The following is a 7,805-nucleotide window of genomic DNA, read 5'->3' as shown; positions in this document are numbered from 1 at the left end:
GATTTCTTGTCCTCTTCCTTTTCATTACGCTTCTCAAAATTAACCCAGAATTTACAGCAATCCCATTATTTTATTTCTTAGTTATGACAGTGTTGATTAGCCACATCTAAAATTATACTACGTGTAAATAGTTGAAGAAGTGAGGGCAGATGGGATTCCAAAGGAAGTGTTAATTTGGGAAATGTATTTCATCTGACCATAGGCAAACTTCTGTCTGCCTGGAAAGCCAGATTTGCCAAATATTTTGGATTATCTCTTGGGTCTTTCCAGATAGGTGCAGCTCTGTAACTTTTTTACAGTTTTTTTCCAAAGTAAGTTGTTGGGAATCTTTCACTAATGCCTATGGAATTCCAATGCCTTCCCACAATAACCTGTGTTTACTCAGCTACTGGCAGAACTCTTGGAACAGTAAGTTCATGTCATTTGCCATTCATGTCAATGCTGGTAAAAAGGCTGTTCACTTTTAAAGTTATTCAGATTCCAATTTCATAATATTAATGCGAAGGAAAAATTCTTTTAGTGTCTTAGACACCACAGAAATCCCTAAGATGTTGTTCAGAGCAGCTTCACTTTTGTTATAGTAATGTTATCCGTTCAGATCAGATAGTCTTCTTCCCTAAATCAGCTATCCTTACTTCAAATAGCACAGTTAACTAAAAGCCTCTTTACAGCTGTTTAATAGCACAGAGCATGGAGGTTCTTTTCATTATGAAAGTGACTTACTGAACTCACACTGTAGCTTCCTGTAAGTTTCTGTACCTGGGAGGAGTTTGATTCAGCTCATGAGAATTGTGCTTCTTAACAGCTTTTAAAAGAAATAAATAAAAACAAAACAAACAAAAAAAAGCCACCTCTGAGTGAGATTAAGAGATGTCTTTGAAATCTGAGCCCTGCCCCCCAGATCACAGAGCAGATGTCTGACTTGTAGTAATATTTCCTGAAAAGTAAAACCTTTGACTTATGAAGGATAGAGCGGATTAACAATTTACTAAACACCTCATTAAATGATTTGTTATAGAGTATATTTAATGTCTGCAGTGGTTGGAAGTTTCTGAAAAAGCAACAGAGCTTTATGCAAATGTATGACAGCTCTTACTGCACGAGAAACTAATTTAAGCAGTTTGGAAATTATCATCCTCCTCTGTCAAAAAGTTAATGTGAACAGAAATAAAGCATTTTGCATCGTATTCATCACCCACTGCCAAATGGGCAATTTGGTTGGGCCTAATTATGTGGTATGGACAGTTGCAGATGTGAGTGACAGGTTTGATAATATTAATCAGATAAAGGCTCGCAGGGTATTAGTCTGGACCGACCTACCACGTATACAACAGAACAGCAGGCCAAAATCAGTTAGAACAAAAAAAAAAAAAGAGGAAAGTGCTAAATGCGAGTACAAAGACTGAAAACCACTATGAGCTAAAATAAATCATATAGTATAGAAGACAATATGTATTATAATGTTTCCATAATACATAGGTCTTATACAGAAAAGTTTAATATTGTCTCCTAAATTACCTTTATACAGAAGCATCTAATGATTTTGAGTATGAACAGTTTGGTTTGAAAACAGAAAAATTTACCTTCCTTGTACAATCATGGAGGACTGCTCAGACTACAGAAGGAGATCTTGGAAAGCTTCTATGTGAGCTCTACCACTGACAGGAGCAGTTTATCTGTGTATAGGTGCAAGGTTCAATTCTTGGTGTGAAGCAGTAAGACAAAGCCTTGCTGCAAATCAACTGAAATGGGCATCTGAACAGGTTTCCAGCTCCTGGTGAGCAGTATCCTTACTCTCTGGCAGGGGAAAGGAACTTATCTCCTGCCAAGCTTGCTTTCATCTCCCTCCACCAAAGACTAGTCCCCATGGTGGTTTGTGCAAGCTGGAGATGGGTGGCCCTGTTCTGATACATCAGTGTTGGACCTTGTATGCAGAATAGGAAGAGTGTGAAAGCAGAAGCAACTCACCTGTTAGGTCTGCCAGGGAGCAATATCCTGGTGGTGTGGAGCTTGGTTCCGCAGCAGCTGACAGTGTCACCTCAAGGTGTAGCCAGCACATACTTCAGTGTGGTGCAACTTGGTGAGAAGCTGAGAAACATTTTTCTCCCTCAGTGACTCCCAAATATTCAACATTAGTCTTCCTACCAGTGTGTAAGAGTGGTTTGCAAGTGTATTGGATTTGTGCAGGGCCCAAGCAGGCACTGTTGGCATTACTAGCAAGTCATATACCAACCTCAGACTCACTGATGAGATCTTCATTTCTTTGCGTTCAGTGGACAGGCACTTTCAGATGTCTGTCTTCAAGGCTGTGCAGGGAAAAACCCAGAAGCATCAGAACAGAAATCCTGTGCAGACTATAGGGTATAGATGCACCACACTGCCTAGCACAGCATTGGTTTTTGGATTCTTTGTTTCTCAAGAGCAGTGGGTTATCAGATGCTTCCACTAATTGGGCAGATGTCATTTGCAGGATGATCAGCTCTCCCCTGAGCAATATAGGTCATAGAATCATAGAATGACTTGAGTGAGAAGGGGTCTTAAAAGTCATCCACTTCCAACCAGTTCAAGAGTAATTCATTGCACCTCTCATGTTTAGACAGATGCCACTGCAGTTCTGCTGCTTTTACACAAATCTCTCAAGCTTTTGTGACCTGATAGGCATGGAGCAAGAGCATTATCAAAGCTTCAGTTAGAGACGCCAATAAAAACTCTAACAACAATTCAGTCCTGCTCTGCTTTTTTATATGAAAAGTTGATGGTATTAAGCTATTTTGAACGTTAATTACAATCATTTAAGGTTCACCATACTTTAATGGTGCTTTAACAAAATATCAAATCTCAATGAGCCATTTCTTCCCCAAAACCTCTTGCATGGTCCACACCCAATGTCTCCTTTGTTTTAGAAGTGCAGATGGCATTGACAGGAGACCTCTCTGAAGTACAGCAGCCATGAGCCTTGTGGGCATTTTCTCCACTGATCTCATGGGCCAGAGGACAACTATGCCCTTTCTGTTTTGCAGTGTCTGGGAATGGATAGCTGAATAGAAAGTATTTCTTTACATTCAGTATTACAGAATTCAGAATTCAGATCACCTCTGCCCCCTTGTGATGTGAAGCTGATGTCCAGCCCATCACAAACAATGGCAAGGAGATGGAAGCCGGGTTTCTCTTTCCTTTACTGACCCTAAATCAACTGAAAAATAAGGAGAAGAGGGATAAAGAAGCCTTCTGTTCAAAATTCACATCTAATTTCCAGCAGTCCCACAAAGCTGTCCATCTATTTTATAAGAATTTCCCATTTTTCTTGTTATTAAAGAGCACAAACGTGATAATTTAAATTACTCCTTGCTTTCATTTTCAATAACAAAAAAAATAGTAGGGGGAAGGCACTTGTTTCAATAAAAGAGCCTCTGAAATAGAAAAATTTATGCCTTTTATGCTGGAATAGAGCAGGAGATCTGTGCAAAGAAAAAGGTTCCGCAAATCTGCTATAATTGCACAGAAGAGAAACTACCAACAGCAGACACTACTTAAGGAGTCATTTAAGGAACTCCTGTCCACCTAAATGCAGTGCATTTCCCTCAGGAAACAAAAAAGAGGTTTTACTGCGCTCTGTTTTTGCTCCTTTCAGTAGCTTCAGGAAATTATGTATGCATGGATATTTTCAGTTAAAAATTATAAAATATGATTAAACTATTACTTAAAACTCAAATTCAGTGTAATCGGCCCATCTGTTAGCAATGGTTATAAAATTATGTTGAAGATCAGAAATCTGATGCAGTGTCAGTATGTCATAGCATAATTAGGCTTGTTTTATGATGAATGACTTATGGATATGGCTTTTGTCTGCATGAGCAGCTTGGAAGGGGTAACCCTTCTATAGACTGAATATGTGAAACCTAAAGATACGTGTAACAAAACCACTGCCAACCCAGGTCCTGCACCACAGGTGTGGCTCTTTGCAGACCTTTGGAAATGCCAGCAGTAACTCTATGTCACAACCCAATCCACTGCATTGTTCAGTCCATTGGGCTGACCTCAGGTGCACAGCCTTTCCTGAACAACATCGCCTGAACAGGTATTAGAAGTCCGAGTCTGCTAAATGCATTGATTTCATAAAGGGCCAACTTCATCTATATTGCTATATATACTGGTGGAAAAATGAGCTCAGCTTTCTTCAATTACTCCTAAAAGAAAAAATTGTTCTGTTTTTCAACACTTCCAAATGTTGCAATGTAATCTAAGCTACCCAGGTAAGAGTTAACATTTTAAGTACTTTAATTTTGCAGAACCTAAGCGGTTTTTGTTTGTTTGTTTGTTTTTTTCAGGGACACATTTTAAAGGGGAAAAAATCCACGTAAAAACGATTTTTTCAATATAAATTAAATATACTTTCACAGAAATATCATAATTAAACTGTAGAAGCCCTTTATACATCTCTGTGCTAAACTTTCTTCAGTCTTCCCCCACTGCGAACCCTGACTGCAAATGAAGTGTTTTAACCTTGCCCTCTTAATTTATTCTACATTCTAATTTTCAATAAACAGATGCCGCCTCTTTCCGTGCTTGTTTCCACATTGTTCCACATTCTGCCTGTGTTGTTTCTGCATGTGTGAATATTCAATTATCCACTTCTCCATGATTCTGCAACTGATGTACTAAATGTCTGCACAGGTTTGGGGGAAGGGAAGTAGAGATGGCAAAACTCAAGGAAAAAAAGAGTTACAAAAGTTTGAATGATCCTGGCAGGCGCACTCCCTGAAAGCCGCTAAGTTAAAATCACAAGCAACAATTCTTAATGCCAAGATTCTGAACACAGGAATGCAAGGACTGGCTGCACACTGCCTCACAACACACACTTGAATATGCACAGCACTTGAATACGAAAGGCTCAGCAGAGACCAAAGGGGCAGAGGAAGCTGTTGGTACCCTCTTGCTGCTGCTGTATCGTGTCACAGAATCACAGAATCATTAAAGTTGGAAAAGACCACTAAGATCACCGAGTCAAACTGTCAGCCCACCCCCACCATGCCCACTAACAACATCCCTTGGTGCCACATCCACACAGTTCTTGCACACCTCCAGGGACGGTGACTCCACCACTTCCCTGGGCAGCCCACACCAGTGCCTCACCACTCTCTGTAGAAGTTTTTCCTAATAACCAACCCGAACCTCCTCTGGTGCAACTTGAGGCCATTCTCTTTAGTGTTATCGCTAGTTACACAGAAGAGGCCAATCCCCACCTCACCACAATCTTCTCTCAAGCAGTTGTAGAGACCCTTGAGCCTTCTCCAGACTAAACAATCCCAGTTTCCTCAGCTGTTCCCCGGAAGTCTTGTGCTCCAGACTGCTCACCACTTCATTGCCCTTCTGTGAACACACTCCAGGACCTCCATGTCTTTCTTGTAGTGAGGGGCCCTAAACAACGCAGAATTCAAGGTGCAGCCTCACCAGTGCTGAGTACAGAGGGATGGTCACTTCCCTGCTCCTGCTGGCAACATTATTTCTGATACAAGCCTGGATGCCATTGGCCTTCTTGGCAACCTGGGCACACTGCTGGCTCATGCTCAGCCAGCTGTCAGCTAACAACCCCTGCCCCCAAAGGTATCAGGAATAAGAGTGCAAAGGCGCTTCCTTACAGCTCTCCAGACCCCATGGCCCAAAAGCCTGCCTACAGCTGGGAGCAGATTTAATCAGTAAATGTAAGAAAATGCACAGAACTGCACTGGCATCCAGACTCAACAGTTCACGATGCTGCTGCATTACACAGTTGCAAAGATACCTCCAGTTCCCGCTGGCTGGAAGCTACTCGGTTCCCTTGCACAACAACCCAGATGGGAGCCCGAGTGAATGGTGCTGGCAGCTGCTTTCACACCGTGCCGATCTCACTCCAGGAACAGAATGATCCAGCGTGGAGATATTCTAAGCATCCTCAAGGCTCTGCAGAAACACTGAGTTGAATGGTTTCTCAGAGGTACGCACCAAAACTGCTCCCTGGTCAGAGAGGGTTCTTGGGTTGAAAGGGTTATGGTTACCAAAAACAAAAGTGGCTGTAGAAGAGGTAGTCCTGGCACTTGTGCACAGGAACTTGTAGCTGGTGCAGTTTGAGAAGCCAGTGGCACTGTGCAGAAGAGGCAGCACAGGGACAAGCAGAGCTTCAGTTACACGGGGCTGTCCTGGCCTCCACCCGCCTCCTGCGCTGCCACCCTTCTTGCTTCTCACCTGGTGACACAAAGCCTACTTGCTCACTTTGCCAGGGCTGTGTGGCACTTGCTGACATCAGGAGCAGCACAGCACCTGCCGGTAGTCCTGCAACAAAAGCAGAAAGATCCAGAGAGGAAAGCAAGGCACAAAAACCTGGCCACAGAATGGCAATGAAAGGCCTCTGTGTAACCACTGGAGCCTGGTGATTAAGAACCAGAGCAGCACCCTGACACTAATAGGAGCATGTGTGCTGTCCTGAGGCTCTGTGGATGTGCTCCTCTTAACTAATTCAGTGCACTTGCACAGCTGTTTAAAATCACTATTCACCAGTGCAGACAATTAAGTGGTAACAGCCAGAACAGTAAAAGTGTCCAAAGGGCAGAGCAAACATAACAAACAACCCTCCCGCCGCACACTCCCGCCTCACAGCCCTTGAGCGCGCTGCACTGCATGAGGCAGCGACCCCAGCTCTGCTCCAGGAAGAACAGCTCAGACGGGATGCAGAGCTGCAGCTGTGGGAGGCGACAAGACCTAGGAATAAAAGCATCACAGTGGAGTTTAGACAGGCTGAATGACCACCGCACCCTTGTCTGCAAGCATGCTGATGGCTCTGCACAGTGTGAAAGCTGCTCGCACACCTGGCAGTCCGTCAGGGGCAGGCCTGGGCCACACATGTGACTGGAAAGCCTTTCAAGGCTTCGTCTGTACAAACCATGCAGCTGGAGCTTAGCTCTCCGCAACCAAAGGCTGCTAAGAAAACCCAACAAAACAAACAGAACTTTATAACCTGAAAACTACCGGAAAAAGCAAGGTGACATGCTGTGACTACTCTGCCCATCTGGAGACTGAGATAGAGCTCACCTCACTGTACCGCTAAGCAGGCCCTTCGAAGATGTGTTTGGCCTGGAAGAGCTGCTCACCAGGCAATGCCAACCCATTCCTGTTCAGCACACACAGCCTCTTGCTGGGACATCTTCCAGAGCTGGTGTTTTTGTGAACGTCGGCAGGAATTGCACAGGTCTGCTCAGATAGCACAGGAGCAGGGAACAGATCAGCAGGTAAACCAGAAAAGTGCATAGTGCCCGTGAAGCATAAATAAAGTTTTAATCATATGCTTGGTTAATATTCACAAACATCAAAGTTGCTGTCAGATACGCAAAAAAAAAAAAATAAAAAAGATGAAAGTAAGAGACAGGGTCTGCAGGAGCCAAGCAAAGCCAAGATATAACAGGTTAGAGTATTTATTGTGGAGTGGCATATGCCTGAGTACGGAAGGGAGACGCACCATAAAAACCCAAGGAATAAATAAATATTGACATTGTTATACAGCTGTTTAGCTTCTGGAGACCAGTGATTTGTGGGACCATATGTTGGACAAAATGAGACCATTTGCTGATAATTGTAAATGTGGTGACCCCTTACAAACTGAATATTAAAAATATTAAGTAAATGGCATATTTTAATTACACAGTAAAGAGGCTGTTCTCCACCACTAAAAGACAGCAGCTGTCAGTAGGAATTGATCACGTGACTGAAGGTAACATTTATTTGATAGTAGACCTTGGTAAAAGACATCCCACATGATTTTTAGACTCTCAGAC

The sequence above is a fragment of the Centrocercus urophasianus genome, unplaced genomic scaffold (genome assembly GCF_019232065.1).
Source record: "Centrocercus urophasianus isolate 14NV4802_14NV808 unplaced genomic scaffold, USGS_Curo_1.0 seq_10, whole genome shotgun sequence".
Classification (NCBI taxonomy): domain Eukaryota; kingdom Metazoa; phylum Chordata; class Aves; order Galliformes; family Phasianidae; genus Centrocercus; species Centrocercus urophasianus.
This window is presented reverse-complemented; position numbering follows the sequence as displayed.